Source organism: Podarcis bocagei (genome assembly GCF_964188305.1).
Source record: "Podarcis bocagei genome assembly, chromosome: 16".
NCBI classification, from domain to species: domain Eukaryota; kingdom Metazoa; phylum Chordata; class Lepidosauria; order Squamata; family Lacertidae; genus Podarcis; species Podarcis bocagei.
In genome coordinates this window covers 10,554,822-10,576,318 of record NC_138142.1, presented here as the reverse complement: position 1 = coordinate 10,576,318, position 21,497 = coordinate 10,554,822, and the positions used below count along the sequence as shown (strand labels likewise).

Here is a 21,497-nt window from a genome sequence, read left to right as displayed (position 1 = left end):
AAGACCTCTCCCAGGCCCATTGAGTCCTGCATTCTGTCCTTGCAGTAGCCAACCAGATGCCTATTTATCACCCACTAGCACTGCAAGAAGATCAAACCACTCCATTCTGAAGGAAATCAGCCCTGAGTGCTCACTGGAAGGACAGATCCTGAAGCTGAGGCTCCAATACTTTGGCCACATCATGAGAAGAGAAGACTCCTTGGAAAAGACCCTGATGTTGGGAAAGATGGAGGGCACAAGGAGAAGGGGACGACAGAGGACGAGATGGTTGAACAGTGTTCTCGAAGCTACCAGCATGAGTCTGACCAAACTGCGGGAGGCAGTGGAAGACAGAAGTGCCTGGCGTGCTCTGGTCCATGGGGTCACGAAGAGTCGGACACGACTAAACGACTAAACAAAAACAAGCAAAAGTTACAGATAGGTAGCCGTGTTGGTCTGCCATAGTCAAAATAAAAAAATTCCTTCCAGTAGCACCTTAAAGACCAACTAAGTTAGTTCTTAGTTAGTTCTAAGTTAGTTCTTTAAGGTGCAAAAGTTCGCTCTCACTCATGTTCCTCAGTGGCTGGCATTCAGAGGTATACTGTCTTTAATACTGGAGATAGCACATGGACATTGTGATTAGTAACCACTGAAAGCCTTATCCTCCATGAATGTCTAATATCTAATCCCCTTGTCCGCGATTCCACATATTGTGGAAGGAAATGCAATCATTTAATTGCGCCCAGTGTGAAGAAGTGTTTCCTTTTGTCTCTTTGCACACTTCCACTCTTCGGCTTCAGAGGATAAACCTGGGTCCAGTTGTTATGAGGGAGGAAGAAAACTTCTGTCTTACCCTCTTTTCCCACACTTTATATATTTTTGTACATGTTCCCCTCATACTCACTTTTTGTTGCTCCACGTAAATTGTTGTACATGAGCCGAGGTGTTGGAGGGGGTGCCAAGCATTGGGCACATATTTACACATGTGGTGGGCATGCCCAGGAGTCCAAGTCTTTTGGAAGACAGTGTAATATTCCAGTTGGTTAATATTATTAAACACTGTATTTTTCGCTCTAGAAGACACACTTTTCCCCTCCAAAAATTAAGGGGAAATGTGTGTGCATCTTATGGAGCGAATGCACACTCCATGGCTTCAGCGATAACAACGCGAAGCGTCTGAAGCTCAGTGGAAGCGCTCCCGCCGCACTCCAGAGGCTTCGCGTTGCTTTTGCTGAAGCTTGGAGAACGAGAGGAGTCGGTGTGCACCGATCCCTCTTGCTCTCCTGGCTTGGCTTCGCTGGAGAGGCGTTGCACAGCTTTCCCTCTCTGCACAGCGCCCCTTCAGCAAAGCGGGAGGAGAAATGGGAGAGGCTTCGTTCTCTTGCCACTTCGCTGAAGGGGCACTGTGCAGAGAGGGAGAGATCTTTTTTTTTTCCTCCCCCTCTAAAACAAAGTGTGTCCTATGGTCGGGTGTGTCCTATAGAGCGAAAAATACGTTACTCACACAAACCCTCCACATAACTAGCACTTCTCAACCTCTTTATGGAAGATGAGTCTATTTCATATAATAGAGAATTAATGGGATATGTACTCAATGCTGCTAGACCTACCACTGTGGAATTTTTGAGAGACATGACAGGTGCCACTGTAGACTACTGGCCTGCAGAGATGTGGGATATTGCACTGTTAGAAACATTGGTACACAAACTGAAAGTCACAAGAGATCAAAGTAAAAATGATAACTTTATTTCAATCCAATATGATTTTGTAACCTATGTGAACACCCAGGAACATGATCATTCTCCACCTGTGGCTTTCAAATAGATTTAGCTGATTTGAAATGCTTGTCCTTGTCCTTTGTTTTATTGTCTTTGTGCCTCCTAGGTGGTTTTCTATCTTGGTGGGCCCAAGTGTTCTGTAAGACAAGCAAAGAAACAAACTGATTAATCCAAGATGTCAAAACATTATTCGTCATTATACTTACCTGAATAGACCCGGTCTTCCATTTTTCTGTATTCTTTGTAACTTCACTCAAAGCTCTGTTCTATTATCTTATATTGATCGATTGTTTGTTTTATATTTGCTGTACAGCTAAAACTCAATAAAAAGTGTTATAAAAAAAAGCCTCAAATGTTGTAACCTGGTAAGGTGTTGGATGTGTTTGACAGGTAGTAGATACTAGATACTGGCAGTTTTTCAAGGTTATACTTAGTTTAACTGAGAAAGTTAATTCTGAAAAGATAATGATTCTAGAAGTGAGTTTCTACGATCTCTTTGGAAATGTGCAGATGGTACCTAAAGTTTGAATGCATTCTCCTGGCATGGGAATGAGCAATTCAAAATTAAGATTTATGAACTGGAATCCTGAAACCAGTTTCCAGAACCTCCTTTGTGTTGTTCTCCTGCATTCTCATTGTTTGAGTAAGGCCCAGACCACTCAACCATCACTTACTCTCTTTTGCCTTAGAAAACATCTGAATCTGTGACTAGGGCTAAACCCACAACTTATTTACAGGAAGGCACTGTCTAACGCAGAGAAATGCTGGAGATGTATTGCTGGAAATGCCTCACCGAGAAACATATTGCGTGGACAGGCGGAGTCCCCAGATCCCGAGCGGTCCCCCCCCCTCCCCGTCATGTGGAATAACGACTCAAGACAACGTGCTATGGGATTAAATTGGCCACAACTTTATTAAATTTCAAATGTGGGTAGACCTTGGCTTAGGCACTGGGCGTTCTCCCTCCCCAGTCCCCAGCTGGGGACCTGGGGAGCATCAGGGTTATCCAGTGTGTGTGGGGGGGATGGGCCGGCTCTGGAGAACATATGTTCAAGCAGAGATAGCTGCCATTGTTACGCTGCCGCCACAGGAGAGAACAATGACAACCTTTCGGCGTACTGTCAAAGCCTCCCTTCAGAAACCCCTTTAATGGGGAACCCTGGTATCGATGCTGCAAAGAGGAAGATAGACTAAAGGATTCCGCCCAAGGCCTGATACCGCCAAAGTTGTAACGTTTTGCTACGGGAAAGGCGAAACCTGCCAATGCAGGGGAATTCCTTTCCGGCCCTTTAACAGCGACCTTAACGTAGCAGCGCCCGCATACCTGTGAAGAAAAGTTAACCTGCAAAACCTGTGAAGAAAAGTTAACCTGCAAATAAGACATTAACTGAGGGTGGGTAGGGTGGGAGAAGCTCTGGAGCCAAGTGAGGATTCCCAGGTAAGATCTTCCCTCTATTGTGTGGGCAGGTAATCCCTCCCCTACCTGGCCTGGTCTCCTTGGCAACCCTTCCCCCAGGTGGGATTGGACAACTGACTGGGGTAGGCAGAGACCTCCAGGTATCCCACCTGAGGGAAGGCAAAGCCAAGCCTATCCTGATGGAGCCACTCCAGATCCAGGGGCTGCGCGCGTCCACGCACAGGGCGCCCCCCGTTTTATGTGGGGAGCGGTCATTGTGGGAATGTCCAGTGATGGAGTCATTTTGGTCAGAGTTCATTATTCATATACCGGTAATTTTCTATTGGCAAACTCCTTAAAATCTGAGGATCATGAGAGTATAAGATTCTAGTCCTTATGACTGTTAATATGAGAGAAAGAAAGATGCTGGAAAAGGTGTATGCAATACTGAATAGGATGTAAATTTTGATATGGAGCTTCAGTATCCTGAAAAATTCCTTGCTCCTCCCCAAGTCCAGCAATTCCAGAATAGATTGTGCAAAATGATGACAAGCGTATAACAGATGCCCAACTGGAGAAAATGTGCATTTGTACAATTTGCCTGATATACACAACTGAATAATCTGTCTTTTGGGGAGTGGGGTGGGGGTGGAATATGGATTACCTGTGTGTATCCACACATCCATTCAAAGGTACACAGAGCCTGTGTACCCCTATCAGTACAAAAATTTGATGAGGCTCAAGTACCCAGCCTAGGCACTCAACATCCAAACTGCACCTTTCCATCCCATGTTTATTTCCAGATTTATGAGCCATATTTGTAAATTCTAGTTACATGATACATTTTATGTGTACAGTGGTGCCCCGCAAGACGAATGCCTCACAAGACGGAAAACCTGCTAGACGAAAGGGTTTTCCGTTTTTGAGCTGCTTCGCAAGACGAATTTCCCTATGGGCTTGCTTCGCAAGACGAAAACGTCTTGCGAGTGTTCCGATTTTTTTTCCGCTTTCCCCCCCTTTTCCTAAGCCACTAAGCCACTAATAGCCTTTTAGCTACTAAGCCGCTAAGCCTTTAATAGCCTCTAAACCGCTAATAGCGCTAATCCGCTAAGCCACTAATAAGGTTGCTTCGCAAGACGAAAAAACTGCTAGACGAAGAGACTCGCGGGACGGATTATTTTCGTCTTGCGAGGCACCACTGTATAGAAAAGAATGTATACACTTGCCTGAGAGTAGGACCCAGTAAGGCACACTTCTGAGTAGGTTTGCACTGTTAGTGCCAAACGAGAAGCAAGGCTGCTTGTGTGGTCTACAGAATGGTGTCTGAAATGCCTCCTGGAAACAAATGCTAAATATCAGGGCCGGCCCTAGCATTAGGCAGAGAAAGGCCATTGCTTTGGGTGGCAGATGCTAAGGGGGAATAGTGGCAGCCCTCTGAAACCTGAGTCTCATGGTCATGCCCAACTGTTGGAGGACAGAGATGTTGCGTCACATGACCTGGCCCCGCCTCCTGCAGTAACTACTCTGCTACCTTCATGTGCAGTAGAGCAGGTAACTTAAACCTTTTCAGACCCAGGAGACCCTTTTAACCCAAACATGTGTTGTAGGACCCATTTGTTAATATGTACTATATATTTGCATTGTGGCAATGCTCTTGTTCTGACCCACTTTGGATCCGGCCACAGCCCATTAGTAGGTCCCAACCCACTAGTTGAAGGCCGGTGTGGTAGAGGATATTATCCAAATGCCAGTCAACCAACAATCTAGTTGGCTTGTGTATATGAAACAATACAGTATAGTCGGAGACCTTCTAAATAATGGACTAAACAAAAAAAAAAGGTAGAGAAATGTTTTTAGCATCCCAGGAGTGTGTCCCTGACTCTATGTAATCACTGGCTCTAATCAAGGGAAGTGTTGATTTAATAAACCTTTTGCCTCCACTTCTTTCTCCAATTATGTCTCTGTGTTTGATGACCAGTAGCCAGCTCTGCGTCAGTTGATATTTAGAAAGAACTTTCAATCAAGCATTCATTCCTGGGCAGTGGCAAATAAATTTACCAAGCGACTGATGCTCCATCTCCTCAACCTTATTATTATGATAAATATTGTCATCAATTATTCCAGCACGGACAGCCCTCAAGGAAATGGTCACAAGCAGAGAACTTGTGGGTGCATGGAATAACAATGATATGCACTGGGGGGAGGGTTTTTGAGTCGTGTATTCATCGGCACCATTTTGCAATTAAGCTAATTCATATGCTTTTTGAATTAGGCAGTGACTTGGGGGGAATTAGCACAGCAATGGCAGTACATAGTGATGCTCTCATAAGCCAGTATTTCACATGACACAGGTCCAGGTTTAACATGTATGGAACATCAGGAGCAGCTGATCATGAACTGAGGCTCAAGTGGAACAGCAAGGTCTCTTACACTCCTTTCTGTCCAGGAGGAGACAATGGCTAGTCTTGGTGGGCAGAGCCAATCTGTGGACTAAAGGTACATCACTAACCAGCTGTCGCCTGCAGTTCAGTTCTTCACCACGTGGGATAGCTGCACCCAGAAGTTTCTGACTGTTCAGTGAATGCCTGTACCTTGGTTTACAACCATAATCCATTCCGGAGGTCCGGTTGTAAACCAAAACAGGTTGTTACCCAAGGTGCGCTTTTGTCAATGGGACCTCAAAAAAAAGGGTTGTAATCCAAAAAAAGGGACACACACTTCCGGGTTTGGCGTGGTTGTAATCCAAAACGGTTGTAATCCAAAATGGTTGCAAACCAAGGTACCCTGTATAGCAATTAGTCATTTATTTGCCCACTTTCCTAACACTGGAACTTGGAGTCAACAAAAGGGACACTTCTCCATACCCAAATATCTGCCTGGATGTATCAGGATTCTTCCACTGAATTGTGTTCAGCTATGCATGCACTTGGTTGCAGCTCTCTGTTCTTTCCATGCCTTCATGTCTTTTCTACACATCTGTGTTAGTGGTACATGCAGCAGTTATAGGAAATCTGTGATGATTCTGTGGGAATGGTGCATCCAAAATACTATGCAAAGGGTTAATGCTGTAGCATAGAATCTTGTGATGTCACATACTAATGCAGGGTTTTGTTTTTTTGCAGTCAATTCAGTTATCAATTGTTGCGTGTGTTTTAACTGCAAGAGCAGTAAGTGTGCTGTACTATGCTGCTGCCTGCCTCAGAGCTAGTCTGTAAATATTAGCCAGTCTCAGACATAAATTCATGTAAATATGTTCCAGTAACATAAGTATCACCAACTTCTCTTGTACATTCAATCTACAAGAGCAAGTACAGCAAGTAAAAGCCATATGTTATTTTTAAACTTTAAAGGCAAGTGTTGCATGAGTGATTTTTCTAGCGGGGAAAGAAGACTATTTAAAAGGGTCAAATGATTTGGGGCAACTTCTGCACATCTCTGTAAAGTATAACCAGTGCCGGATTTACGTATAAGCTAAATAAGCTATAGCTTAGGGCCCCACTCTTTTGGGGCCCCCAAAAAATTTAAAGGAAAAAAAACACCTGGATGTACATTTCCAAAATATAAGATAAAAAACAAATAAAACCTACATACAACAACAGTGGCAAATGGCTCTAGATACCTATTAGGCCCATAAATTACCATATAGCATATATTCAACCCAAAAAACAGCAACAATTTGTTGTTGACAAAGGATAGCTGGACATATAAAGGGCCCCATTACCTTCAGTAGCTTAGGGCCTCATCAAACCTATATCCAGCCCTGAGTATACCCTGTAACTACCACAGATTCTAGACTCCAACCCCCATTAACCTCAGCCAGCATGGCCAGCAGTCAGAATTGACGGGAGCATCAGTCCAATAAAATTTGGAGGGTCACAAGTTTCCTGTCCCTGCACTGAAGAAAGAGGACAGGGTCTGCAAGGCTATAGGACTGAGCAATCAAAACCATCCAAGGTTGAACCTTTATCACATCTTCAAAAGCAATATGGAACACTTGGTATTCATTCAATGGTTTGGTTTAAAATATTTCTGTTAAAGCTAAATTGAGTCAATCAGCAACACAGAGGGCATGTCACAAGTCATGTAGGGATGGTGGCATATATCCGTTCATGTCTCTGAATAATAGCACATCACGAGCACCCTCTCTTCCAAGCTTGGCTTGCCCAGTGGTTTCCTGACCATGGATGAGAGCCTCAACATGACAGCTCTTGAGCTCTTACCTCCAGCCAATCTGCAGGCGTATGTACCTTGGAGTCTCAGCTACACCATACTGTCAGCAGGCCAGAGCGCCATTGTAATGGCACAACTGCACTGGAGCTTTGTTTACTAAACCTATGGGATGAACAGTTGAAAGGTTTCAGATCTCAGGAACTCTTGACATAGATGCTGGTGACTGCCCAAACATCAGTTTTCCCAAAATGGAAAACTTTACAGTATTTATGACTTTTGCTTTGGTAAAAAAAATGTGAAGTTTAGCATTAGCTGTGGGGAGGGAACCACTCTCATAAATCATATGTTGCCAAAGGTTTGGAGGACCCTGAAAAAGGATATTGGTGGGATTTCTCTTATATGCAACGGACATTTTCACAGTACAATGTGTAATTTGGTTTTCCTGATGATCTTAAATACTTCACCAAACTAGTCAACTTTTCCTTCCTTCCTTCCTTCCTTCCTTCCTTCCTTCCTTCCTTCCTTCCTTCCTTCCTTTCTTTCTTTCTGCGTGCACACACACACACACACACTCAGGGGTGGGAGACTTTAGGCCTAGTGCCAAATGTGGTCCTTGTTTCATTGAAATGCCACTTTATTGCAACCAAACTGCAGATGTTTTGATTAATAACACCCCTATGGACATTGAAAATGAATAAATAAAAGAATGATAGAATTTGAAAGAACCAAAGACCCTCTTACCTGTGGGCTTACCTGTGGGTTACGTGTTATCTACAAATTGCCAAATTCCAATTCTCTTTAGAATACTTCTGGCTGTCGGTTTCAGCAACCTGAAGAAAGCTGCTCTATCTTTCAAAATAGTGGCATCGAAGTGATCACCAGCAAATGTGGATGTAAAGAATGAATGCCCTGTGTGTTATAAACCAGACAGATTACTTCCTTACCCTTTCGGTGTTCTGAAATATACGTTTGGACAGCTACTTGGGGAAAGTAACCAAACACAAAGGCAAACAGCTTTTGAAATATACGAGGCAGAGCCTTCAACATTTTACCTGGATCAAAGCCGTTCTCAAAAGGGAATTGGCGTGGTGAAGAACAAGCATTCCGGTGCGTCAGGCTGATCATCCCTGACAACTTATTAGAAAACACAAAGCAGGGAGGATGGAAACAGTTCATAAGACTGATATGTTTTGTTAGCCTGCAAATAAAAAGGCTGTCTAGCAGCTGAAAGGGATGGGATCACAGGCAAAAGTGTAGTTTACCAAAGCAGGTGTCATCAGCCCGTCAACTCCATCAGAATCTGGCATGGTATGGCAGCCCCAAACTGACCAGGAGGAAGCAGCAGCAGCAGCAGATGGGGGTCTGGAAGGCTGGAACCCAAGGCTGGCGGAGATGTCAGAGAAGGAGAAGCTCTCTACTCTGCCCCTCCAGTGGAGCATACAGCCTCATCGGGGAGTTGGGAGGACTATGACCAGCCAGATGGAGGGGCTGAACAGGAGGCAGCTGCCATGAAGCTGGTGGCAAGGCACCAAACACAACCTTGCCACCGAGAAACAGGTGCCACCTCCATAGTTGGGATCAGAACACATCCACCTTGACTGAGTGTGCATGTGCACATGCAGCAGATTGATAGGGTGAGAGAGTCCCATGACCTTGCTCACCTTGAAGAGCTTGGTGGGAGGGGTGTGTCAGCTGTTGGGTGACTTCATAAAATCGGTCCAGGTGTGACCCCTTTGCCTTGCTCTTGTACTTTGGAATCTTGACTTCTGGATCTTCTGCTTGCTGCTGTGCCCTGTACAGTGGTACAGTGGTACCTCTGGTTACGAACTTAATTCATTCCAGAGGTCTGTTCTTAACCTGAAACTGTTCTTAACCTGAAGCATCACTTTAACTAATGGGGCCTCCTGCTGCTGCTGCGCCGCCAGAGCACGATTTCTGTTCTCATCCTCAAGCAAAGTTCTTAACCCAAGGTACTATTTCTGGGTTAGCAGAGTCTGTAACCTGAAACGTATGTAACCTGAAGTGTATGTAACCCAAGGTATCACTGTACCTTGGGTTAAGAACTTAATTCGTTCTGGAGGTCCGTTCTTAACCTGAAACTGTTCTTAACCTGAGGTACCCACTTTAGCTAATGGGGCCTCCCACTGCTGCTGCGCTGTTGCAGCACAATTTCTGTTTTCATCCTGAAGCAAAGTTCTTAACCCAAGGTACTATTTCTGGGTTAGTGGAGTTTGTAACCTGAAGTGTCTGTAACCTGAAGCATCTGTAATCTGAGGTACCACTGTACTGCTGTTAGGCCAAATAAATATCTCTTCCTTTCTCTTAAGGAAGATCTACTGTTGTGGTGTTTGGGGACGGGAGTCTGGCAGCAGGGGAAATAATGATTTGTTGACTAATATGAGGGCCCCACTTTATAGGCAGGGATAACAGGGAAGAGCCTTGTGGTGCCTTAAAAGTAACTCATTTGTTAAGTCATAAATTTACATGGGTCAGAGCCCACTTCATCAGATATTTAGAGTTTAATCTTGAGTTCACATGGATGTAAAGCGGGGGAATGCAGAAATTAGAGTTAGATAGCAATGAAGTTTTTAAAAAGTATAGCCTGTTGACTATTCATTTAGGGCTTAATAAGCACAGTGTCCCTTCACCATACCAAGTAAATCAGCACCGGTAATGGAACAAGAAACCATTGCCTCTATTTACATCTAAATGAATGGAATTGAACTTATAGACAGGGATGTCATTAGCATTCTGGAGGGGATTTACACTGTCAGTTGCTGGAGATGACATTTTAATATAGTTTATTATTATTATTATTATTATTATTATTATTATTATTATTATTATTATTATCATCATTACTATTATTATTAATAATACCCCGCCCATCTGGCTGGGTTTCCCCAGCCACTCTGGGTGGCTTCCAACAAAATATTAAAAACACAATGAAACATCAGACATTAAAAACTTCCCTAAACAGTGGTGTCTTCAGATGCCTTCTAGAAGTCAGATTGTTGTTTATTTCCTTGACATCTGATGGGAGGGCCCCCACAGGGCAGGCGCCACTATCAAGAAGGCCCTCTGCCTGGTTCCCTGTAACCTTACTTCTCACAGTGAGGGAACCGCCAGAAGGCCCTCGGAGCTGGATGAGTCCTGGATGTGGTATGCCTACCACAAGCAAAATTTCAAGGTGCTCAGGGACATTGTCACATGTCTTTGAAGGGCAGCCAGAAGTTTTGATAAGATGATCAACATTTTCTGAGGTAGGAACTATGTGCATCCTTCCTTGGGACCCATAGAAAACTTCAGGGCAGGCTGTTAACTGATCAGTGCTGTGAATACTTTCTGCCTCTTAACAGTCCTGGACCGGCTTTTGCAGCTGGCGAGGAAATTCTCCATGCAAAAATGATAAGATCTGGGACTAAAATTGCCAGGGAATTTCTTATTGAATCTCCCTTTATTCTCAGTCTGACTATTGTTCCATCTGCTCAGTATCATCCAGCCCTGCCTTAAATAACGGTTCTGGCTCTTTTGCCTAAACAATTGTCTTCAAACCTGCTTGCTTTTCTGCTCAAGAGAACAGACCTTGTAGCTTTGACATGAAAAGGTTAAAACCAGGGTGTGTTTTTTCAGCCTGAACTCACTGGAACTCAGTTCTGGCACCTCTCAGGTGGGTGCCATTGCCATTATAAGAGAACAAGGGAGGTGTTCCTGGTGATTTCTGAGCTTCCTTTTCTAGAAAAATAGCACTGGCTAAAATGCTGTGAGAATACAATGTTTATAGATATTATTATTTTTTTGTATACAGAGCAAAGCTAACTTAGGGAAACAGTTCATTACTATAAGTTGTGCTGATGGCTTGTGATTCAGAAGGTTTTAGCTCGGTGGCCTTCAGATAGTCATTCTACATGCCAGAGGCCTGGAAACGATGCCTTATGAGGAACGGCTAAGGGAGCTGGGCATGTTTAGCCTGGAGAAGAGGAGGTTAAGGGGTGATATGATAGCCATGTTCAAATAGATAAAAGGATGTCATATAGAGGAGGGAGAAAAGTTGTTTTCTGCTGCTCCAGAGAAGCGGACACGGAGCAATGGATCCAAACTACAAGAAAGAAGATTCCACCTAAACATTAGGAAGAACTTCCTGACAGTAAGAGCTGTTCGACAGTGGAATTTGCTGCCAAGGAGTGTGGTGGAGTCTCCTACTTTGGAGGTCTTTAAGCAGAGGCTTGACAACCATATGTCAGGAGTGCTCTGATGGTGTTTCCTGCTTGGCAGGGGGTTGGACTTGATGGCCCTTGTGGTCTCTTCCAACTCTATGATTCTAGGCCACCAACTGTCAAGGCCAGTGGGCACATTTAGAATTTTGAGAATGTGCTGTAGCCACAAAATGACTGCTGTGATGGGGAATTACACCAGGGTTTGCAGTATGTCTGCAAGGGACTCTCTTGTCTCTGCTCACTTGCTGTCTTTTTGCCCACTGCATGCCTTGTTTTATACAATAAAATAATAAAGTTTAATTCAATGAGCTTTTTTTAAAAAAATGCCTTTTGTATGGAAGGGGATCCATTTTCAGAGGAACTACACTAGGGCCCCAATTTCCTTAATCTGATCTTTGGCAATGTAGCTTTCTCAGTGGTTGTTAACATTGTACTAGCCACTTGAAGACTGTGAGGGATGTCAGTGGGAGCTTCAGAGTAGGCTGGATAAGTCTGAGAGAGTGGGGTGGGCAGGATGGGAGCAGGAAGGAGTGGAATTCTTCTCTAGCTTAGATTTTAATCCAAGTCAGATAATATATATATTTTTGGCGGCGGAGGACAACATGCTTATCTTTTATTTGAGGGACCCCCCAAATTCAAAACTCCAGGAATTGAAATAGGAATTTTGGTGATATCTGTTTCAATGGATTGTTTTATGGCATATTTTAATTACAGAATTTGCATTTCAGCATTTCAATGAAATTATTCTGTCGTGTGTCTTAGTTGTGCATTTTAATTGTGGATTTTTACATCCAAATGTTTGTGTTACTGGTTTTTATACTTGCCATCTATGTAGAAGCCTGTTTTGACATCAAGTGTTATTTACATTAATCAATAACAATAACTATTCCAACAACATCCCAAAATTTCTCAGTTTGGGCATTTCTGCTGCAAGCTGCGCAGAAATGGAACATTTAATGCTAGGCTTTTGATAGTGACAATGTGCTGGCAATAGGAAATTGTAGTTATTAACTGAGCACAGGAACATGGACAGCTTTAAGGCTAAGCCCTTTCACCTTTTTTGTCTTGCTAAGAAGTCATGCTTTCTGGTAACATATGAGCATGCCAGGGGAGGAAACAAGAGTGAATAATACTTTCTATTAAAATATGGCAGTGTAATATGATAAAACACATTGAGCCATTATTCAAGGCAAAACCCTCAGAAAAATAGCTCTCTCCATTTGTTTTCAGTGCTAAACAATTGAATCCATCCTGAATCAGGTACTTAAAGTCAGCGCTGCTATAAATCAATGAAGAAGAGAATTAAGTTTCAATTGACTTTCCTGACCTTGAACATCAAACAGGAACTACTTGAAAAATGGAGGCATTTGGCAATCTAAAATTCAAATGTGCTGCAATCAATAGATGTTTTTTTCCCCCAGGCAAAAGGGTGTTTGGAGCCCTTTGGTTGCCTAACTGTATTAGTCTTTGAAAGCTGGGTTGTGTTGTTTTTTTCATCAAGGGAGTTGGACCAGCTGCTCAGTTGCAACTCTGTGAGTAGCAAGAGACAATATTTGCCTGGGAATGAGCAACACACGTACGCACGCACACATTCAAGTTTCTAAAAGCAAAGCTGTTCTTTTGCTATTTCTGGTGCTTGCTCATCAATATAAAGGTGAGCAGGGAGAACAAAGCTTGGAACTTGTTGCCTTTGTAAATACAGGTGTGGTAGCAATAGCTGAAGTCAATGGAATAGATGTCACAGGCCAGAGGTGACCAAACTTTTTTGACCAGTGAGCACATTTGTAATTTTAAGAGGTGGCCGGGGGTGCCAGTCACAAAATAGCTGCTAATGGGAGGTAGTTGACATAACACAAAATGGCTGCCATGGGGAGACAGTAAAGTGTGGTGTCAGGCTAGGACAGGGGTCTGCAACCTGCGGCTCCGGAGCCGCATGCGGCTCTTTTACACCTTTGCCGCGGCTCCGGGGCGGATACTAGCGAGGGGAGGAGGCGCATTGTGCGCCCCGACACTCTCCACTGTGGCGGGCGCTGTACTGGCTGTGATGTCGCATGGGGGCGGTGCGTGCGTTAGTCACGCACCATCCCAACGTCACCTTCCTGCCTGCTGTCAGATCAGAGGGCAGCGGCGCGCATGCTTTAAATGTCACAATGGTTTTGCGGCTCCCAGGTTGTTGTTTTTCTTCGGAAATGGGTCCAAGTGGCTCTTTTTGTCTTAAAGGTTGCAGACCCCTGGGCTAGGACCTGGGAGGCCAGTGTTCAAATCCCCACATGGCCATGAAGCTCACTGGGTAGTGCTGGGTCAGGCACTGGCTCACAGGGTTGTTTTGGAAATTTAAATGGTTAGGAGGAGAACTGTGCATGCCACTTTGAGCTCCTTGAAGGAACACAAGAACAAAACAACAACAAAACAACACATAATTAGATAGCCACCCCTTGCAACCTATTGAGAAGCCAGACAAGATAATAATAATAATAATAATAATAATAATAATAATAATAATGATGATGATGATGATGATGATGATGATAATAATAATAATAATAATAATAATAATAATAATAATAATAATAATAATATACCCCGCCTATCTGGCTGAGTTTCCCCAGCCACTCTGGGCGGCTTTCAATCAAGTGTTAAAAACAACACAGCATTAAATATTAAAAACTTCCTTAAACAGGGCTGCCCTCAGATGTCTTTTAAAGAGAAGATAGCTGCTTATTTCCTTCACATCTGAAGGGAGGGCGTTCCACAGGGCGGGCGCCACTACCGAGAAGGCCCTCTGCCTGGTTCCCTGTAACCTCACTTCTCGCAATGAGGGAACCGCCAGAAGGCCCTTGGCACTGGATCTCAGGCTGAATGATGGGGGTGGAGACGCTCTTTCAGGTATACAGGACCGAGGCCGTTTACGGCTTTAAAGGTCAGCACCAACACTTTGAACATACTGGGAGCCAATGCAGATCTCTCAGAACCAGTGTTATGTAGTCCCGGCGGCCACCCCCAGTCACTAAAAAAGTCTACTCTAAAAAGTAGAGTTTAAGGGATTGTACCCGACTGCTTCTCTGGAAGCACTTAAAACATGTCTTGCTATGAAACCTCAGCTGCTAGAACCAAGCAAGTACCTAGCAAAACCTCCACTGATTTGCAAATGATAATCATTTTTTCATAGTTCGAGTGCTCAACAGCTACAGCATGCCGGCAGAACATGCAAGCCCGTAGCTCCTTTGACGGGAGAAGTTTACATTAAACTGTGCCACTAGAACCAAGCAGAATGTCTCAACAGCTTTTCAAATTTTAATAAATTTTGATAGCTTGACCTTCTGGAGAGCTTCCCCTTGCAAGCAGATCACGCAAACCCATAGCTGTTTCAGTAGGAGATGGTTAAACTTTAGCTTTTATTAGTTTATATCACTGACAGTCTGGCCTTCCTCCATGGAGCTCAAGATCCATACAAAGTAAGGGTTGTATCCAGCTAAATTCTACTCGGCATGGAAAGCCTCTTCTAAGAAACCCACCCCAAAATTCCTACTCAGCTCCTAATGGGTGGCTGCATATGAACCCAAAATGTTTCACAGAAGGAAGGAAGGCTTAAATGTGAATCTGCACTCCTCCACAGCATCTAGAAGGGAAAACCTGGGGAAAGACTGCAGCTCAGTGCTACAGCGTCTTCCTTGCATGCAAAAGGTTCCTGATTCAATCCCTGGCATCTCTTCAGAAAGACTTCTTTTCTGAAGTGCTGGAAAGCCACTGCCAGACATTATAGACAACACTGAGCTAGATGAACTAATGGTCTGGTTCAGTATCAGGTGGCTTCTTGTGTTCCTGCACTTAGGGTCAGGGCTATAGCTCAGTGGCAGAGCAGCTTCATGCAGTTACTATTGGCCAAACCTATCTGGTGTTTCACAACTTTCTGACTAGTTGCAGAACCTTAGCCAGACCTAGCAGAGTAAACGCAGAATCCACAGAATCAATTGGCGACTTGGCTGCAGACAAGATAGACGAAGCAGGAACTAGGAACTTGTAGTTAGGTGTTTATTATATACAGTGGACTATTTACAGGAACAGAACACGGATCTTTAGCTAGCTCTCTCATACACGACTCACAACTCGTACACTGACACACAGAGATCTGAACCTCTGAACTAACACATTCCAGTTAAAAGGTAAAGGTACCCCTGCCCGTACGGGCCAGTCGTGTCCGACTCTAGGGTTGCGCGCTCATCTCGCTCAAGAGGCTGTGAGCTGGCGCAGTCCGAAGACACTTCCGGGTCACGTGGCCAGTGTGACGAAGCTGCAGCTGGTGAGCCAGCACCAGCACAGCACACGGAAACGCCGTTTACCTTCCCGCTATAAAGCGGCACCTATTTATCTACTTGCACTTAGGTGTGCTTTCGAAATGCTAGGTGGGCAGGAGCTGTGACCGAACGACGGGAGCTCACCCCACCGCGGGGATTCGAACCTGCCAACCTTGCGATCAGCAAGTCCTAGGCACTGAGGTTTTACCCACAGCGCCACCCGCGTCCCTAATACACGACTCACAACTCGTACACTGACACACAGAACTCTGAACCTCTGAACTAACACATTCCAGTTAGTAGGCCATTAATTATCACTCCCTTGAGAGAGCTTGACCAATCAGGGAGCTGCCTCCATGCCTCTGTTAACACCAGGCAGACTTACTCCTTCACGTGACCTTTTGGCTGTCTGACAAACCTTAATTGCCTCTGTGTGAGTAGCTGCAGCACGCACACCGTTTCCCAACAGTTACAATCTTTGGCATCCCCAGGTAGGGCTGAGCGGGTTCCCTGCCTGACACCTTGGAGAGCCTCTGCTAGTCAGTGCAGACAGCATTGAGCTAGATGGACTATTAGTCCAACTCAGTATCAGGCAGCTTCTGGTGTCTCTACAATCCCAATCAATCACTGGGAGAATAGCCGCCAAACCAATTCATCAGTTCACCAGTGCAACTCTGATTATTCCTCTTTTGCAAAATGTGAGCCTCATGAATGAAATATTTACCCATATCTTTATGGGTCAGGATATGGTGGTGGACCAGGAACTCTGGGGACAGGGAAGAAACCTCATTTAGATATTATAGATTTTCTTAATGGCTTGCATTGCAATAAAATATTGGTAGACCATTGTAGTTGTTGCTCTCTGTGCTCCTGTCTGTTGGATCTGCTTGACATAATTTTCTACTTCCAAGTTGTTGCCATCCCCTGCCTGCTACGTATGCATGTGTGTATATATAGAAACAAAAAATTCTTTTTTTCTTTGGTTTGGTTTTCCTCCTGCATTCTTCATTTCCACCCAGTCCTGGAAGGTTTGTTCCCTTTTCTAATCAAGTGAGTTGCTACCCTGAAAAACAAGAGTAATGGGGTGCCACAAGGCTTTTGTCTGGAGATTTTTCATACTTGTGAAAAGAGCATCATAAATAACTTACTAGAGCCAATTGGGATGTGGCTGGTTCACCACCCCTGGGTTAAAGGGTTTCTTCCTTGGCTGCAATCCAAGTGTGAGCCAGTGTGGTGCAGTGGTTAGAGTGTCAGAGTAGGACTAGGGAGAGCAGAGTTCAAATCCCCACCTGGCCATGAAGCTCACTGGGTGACCCTGGGCCAATCACTGCCTCCCAGCCTAACCTACCTTGCAGGGTGGATGTGGGGATTAAATGAGGAGGGGGAGAACTATGTATACTGCCTTGAGCAGCTTGGAGGAAAAGGTGGGAAATAAATGCTTAACAAATAATAATACCTTTGAGCCATACTAGGATGGGTGGGCTAGACTGGACAGAGGTATCACTCTGTCACCACAGAACTTTCCATTCCACCAGCTCAACATTCAGCCAGAAGTGCTACTGGCAGGATCTTTGTGAGTGACAGCTTGCATAAAACCACCAAACAGTGTCTTCCACAGGCAAGGAGGGGCTTGAAACAGCCTGGGATCTGCTGGATCCCCAGCTGGTCCCATTGCCATCTCATGATGGTGCCAGGACCTTTTCAGGCTAACACAGTAATCTGCCTGCCCTTTTGTCCTGGCCAGTGTGTGTGATAGGCAGGACTTTGGACATGGCAGCGACCACAACAACCATTAAGTCCATCCACTCCCTGGTCTGTTTGGGTTTCGGATAAATCCAATGCACAGCCGTAATCATGGCATCTTGCAGGAACAAATTCCATCACATAACTCCGAGGTATTTAAAGAAGTACTTTGTCAAGAAGTAATGGGCTAGCAACTGACCTCAGGGGCCAGGGGCCTGGTATGAAGATACATCTTCCAGATGTTGATGTGATGTTGCATCCATCCCTGGCAGCTATGTGGACAAACCTGGGGAAATGCAAGAATATCATCTGCCCATTTTCAGAAGAAGAGCATGTCCATTACGGCTTGCTTACTGAACTCCATATCTATATTGATTATTTGCAAATTGTTTTGAGCTCCTCCAATATCTCCCAATGCTGAAATCTGATGTGAGAGTGGGCCCTATGGGGCGGGGTGGGGAAAACAGGCCACATTATCCTGCGTGGATATTTGATCTCTCCCATCTATGTTATGGGAACTGCTTTAGTGCCATCAAACACTCTTACTCAAGAAGCAAACAGAATCAGTGCTGTTTGTTCACTGATCATGTATCAATTTACAGTGCTGTTGCATGCAATTAATGGCAATTAAATTATGTTAAAGAGGATTGAGCTAGTGCTAAATCTATTTCCTTCCAATTATCTTAGCATCGTGGTCCATAATACTGGTGTCTCTGTTACCCCCCTCCACTGAATAAGACATTTATTGTAATCAGCTGCATGGCATTAAGCTTTCCCAAGGTAAATATTGTTTTCAGATCCCCATTTCCTTTAGCAGCAAGAAGCAGAGACAGTATGTGTTGTGGCTAGAGTGGCAGATTAGGAGTTGGGATAACTCAGTTGGCAGAGCATGAGACACTTAATACCAGGGCCATGGGTTCGAACCCTATGTTGAGCGAAAGATTCCTGCATTGCAAGAGGTTGGACTAGATGACTCTAGGGGTTCCTTCCAACTCTACAATTCTATGATTCCTCAGTCATGCTTGCAGAACTCATCTGGAAAGATGAGGACAACAGTAGAGTTCATTGCTATTGGCCCTGGCACCACCTACTGTTGATCTTCCAGGAAACTGCCCTACCAGTCCTAATGGCCACCAGCCACCATTAGGTGAGTCCTCCCCATAATTGAACGTAATTGCCTTTGCCCCCTCCCTCCAAGTTCCTTTTTGCTAACCAGCTGCAAAGTACAACTCTCTCTCTTTTTTGCTTGCTGAGAAACACCATTTGTATTTAGATTTGCACTGAGCAATCTAGTTAGTGGGGTAGTAAAACTGGGAGCAGCACTGGGAATTATAAGAAGTGCCAGTGAATCAATGCTCTTTATTTGAGGATGTGTATTTTTCTATCTCATAGGAGGGACTTTAACACAATGGTGGAAAGCACATTTTGCATACAGAAAACTCCATGTTCAATCTCCAGCTTAAAAGGACCTCAGGTAGCTGTGCTAGAAAAGAATCCCACCTGAGACCATGGAAGTCCACTGTTGGTTACTGCAAGTAGGTAGATCTGATGTGGTTTAAAAGTAGCTCCATATAAGAGATGTTTGAGCTTTTGAAGCTGGTAGTGCAGGGGCACATTGTTGCTTGGAAAAACTGATGCTGCTTTTAAAAATAGCACTGTCTACTTGCATGATACCTCTTATTCAGCTTGCATGTTTGTGCACTTGGGACAGAGAGGAATTCCCATATAGTGTGAATTATGCATAGAAGATTCCTTGGGTTAGATGTGGATGCTCTTCTGTATACTGTATTGTATCTTTGGTTCTGTGGGTCCCATGCTCACCTCTGCCTCCTCCCCATACGTTTATAATTGCTCTTATGGGTTTGGCATAAAGGTGATGCACTGAATGAAATTTAGAGGTGATGAGAGAGGTTTGCCACACAACTGGTACTACTTAAATATTACATTTTCTATTCATTTGCTTCTGCTTCTTGTTTCTTGGTGGTTAGGCTCAGGGAAAGGGCCAATGCTCAGTGGTACAGCACCTGCTTTGCATGCAGAAGGTCCCAAGTTCAATCCCCAGCATCTCCAGGTAGGGCTGGGAGTGAGCCCACATGAAATCGATGAGAGCCATTGCTAGTCAATATAGACAATAGATGGTCTGAATCAGTAGAAGGCAGCTTCCTGTGTCCATATGGCAAAGAGACAGATAGTAGTAATACATTGCATTATTAATTCTACTAAGAAAGAAAGTGACCTTGTGGAAGACACTCAGAAACACTTGAAGAAATGAGAAGCACGATCAAATACTTTCAATTAGCATTTGATGGGGACATGATTTGATTTCATGTTGGCTGCCCCATAGCATAATGGAACATCAGCTGTGTGTGCTAAAGCAATAAGATGTTGGTGGTGTGGATTATGACGGTTTAAGTTTATTAGTCACTTGACACATCAAAAGTCTCTAGGCTGTGATCCCTGCATTGCAGGGGTTTGGACTAGATGACTCTTTGGGAACCTCCCAACTCCACAATTCTGTGATTCTATGTGACTTAAAAAAATTAAGAGCAGAAAGCATGGCATAAAATGGGAAGTCTTGCCATGTTTTTTCAGTAGCTCCAGTTGAGAGTGGTAAATGTTTTGTTTTTCCTTTTGGAACTCTTGCCATGTTTTTTCAGTAGCTCCAGTTGAGAGTGGTAAATGTTTTGTTTTTCCTTTGATACCCAGAGAGAACTTGCTGCAAGACAGACCCAAAAAAGAAAATAACAGAACACCTCTAGTCATCACATACAGCTCCCAAGTTAAAACAGTACAATGCATCATCAGAGATCTACAACCTCTCCTGGACAATGACAGTTCTCTTTCTCAAGCTCTGGGAGGAAGACCTTTCATTGCCTACAGACAGCCACCCAATCTTAAACAACTCCTAACCCACAATAATACTACAACCAGACTTAACACAGACACTGGCACCAGAGCCTGCAATAAACCCAGATGCCAACTTTGTTGCCACATACACCCGGACAACACCATTACTGGCCCCAACAACATCACACATACCATCTCGGGACTATTTAATTGCTCATCGTCTAACATTGTGTATGCCATCAAATGCCAACAGTGTCCTTCAGCTCTCTATATTGGACAAACAGGCCAAACCTTACGCCAAAGAATAAACGGACATAAATCTGACATCAAGAATCACAGAACAGAGAAACCAGTAGGAGAACACTTCAATCTCCCAGGACATTCTATACAAGATCTCAAAGTAGCTGTTTTACTACAAAGGAATTTCAGAAATAGACTGGAAAGAGAAGCTGCTGAATTACAACTCATTACCAAACTTAAAACCATGAAAAGACCTGGACTGAACAAAGACATTGGATTCTTATCTCACTATACATAACTAAACCATTTCTCACCTTCCCACCCCTTGCCTTTTCCTGTAAGACCTATTACAGTCGTTAAGAGTCGTCAAGAGGCTCTCTCAGCTATCTGCCTATCTCCCATTCCCACTACCCTTCTGAGTAACACCCCTCCCCACCTTCTCACTATATAGAAGGATCTGGCAACTTCTGTTTCAGTGTATCTGAAGAAGTGTGCATGCACACGAAAGCTCATACCAAGAACTAACTTAGTTGGTCTTTAAGGTGCTACTGGAAGGAATTTTTTTATAAAATGGGAAAACACAATGCATAAAAGCCATACAATAACCTATAAACCAAGCAAAATAAAATAGCAAAATTTCAGCAGCAAAACAACAAACCACCGATAGGCAGGAAATCATCCTCATCCATCAAATGCCTGAGAGCAGAGAGATGAAGTTTTACCCAACATTGAAAGAGTGTTAATGATAGTGCCAGGTGTACCTCACTGGGAAGAGCATTCCACAAGCATGAGCTGTAACTAAAAAGACCTTCTCCCTTGATGCAAGCCTCTG

At 44.1% G+C, this 21,497-nt stretch overlaps 1 long non-coding RNA gene across 1 annotated transcript in view; it reads right to left on the bottom strand.

Annotated features, from left to right (window-relative positions):
• Positions 1-1,703: 1,703 nt before the first annotated feature.
• Positions 1,704-21,497, bottom strand: part of LOC308576088 — a 30,796-nt gene continuing 11,002 nt past the window's right edge. Inside the window, exons 2-3 of the long non-coding RNA XR_014003074.1 lie at positions 8,077-8,232; positions 1,704-1,894 (exon numbers count right to left, since the gene is read on the bottom strand). This is a non-coding gene — a long non-coding RNA (uncharacterized lncRNA). The remainder of the gene's footprint in view (positions 1,895-8,076; positions 8,233-21,497) is intronic.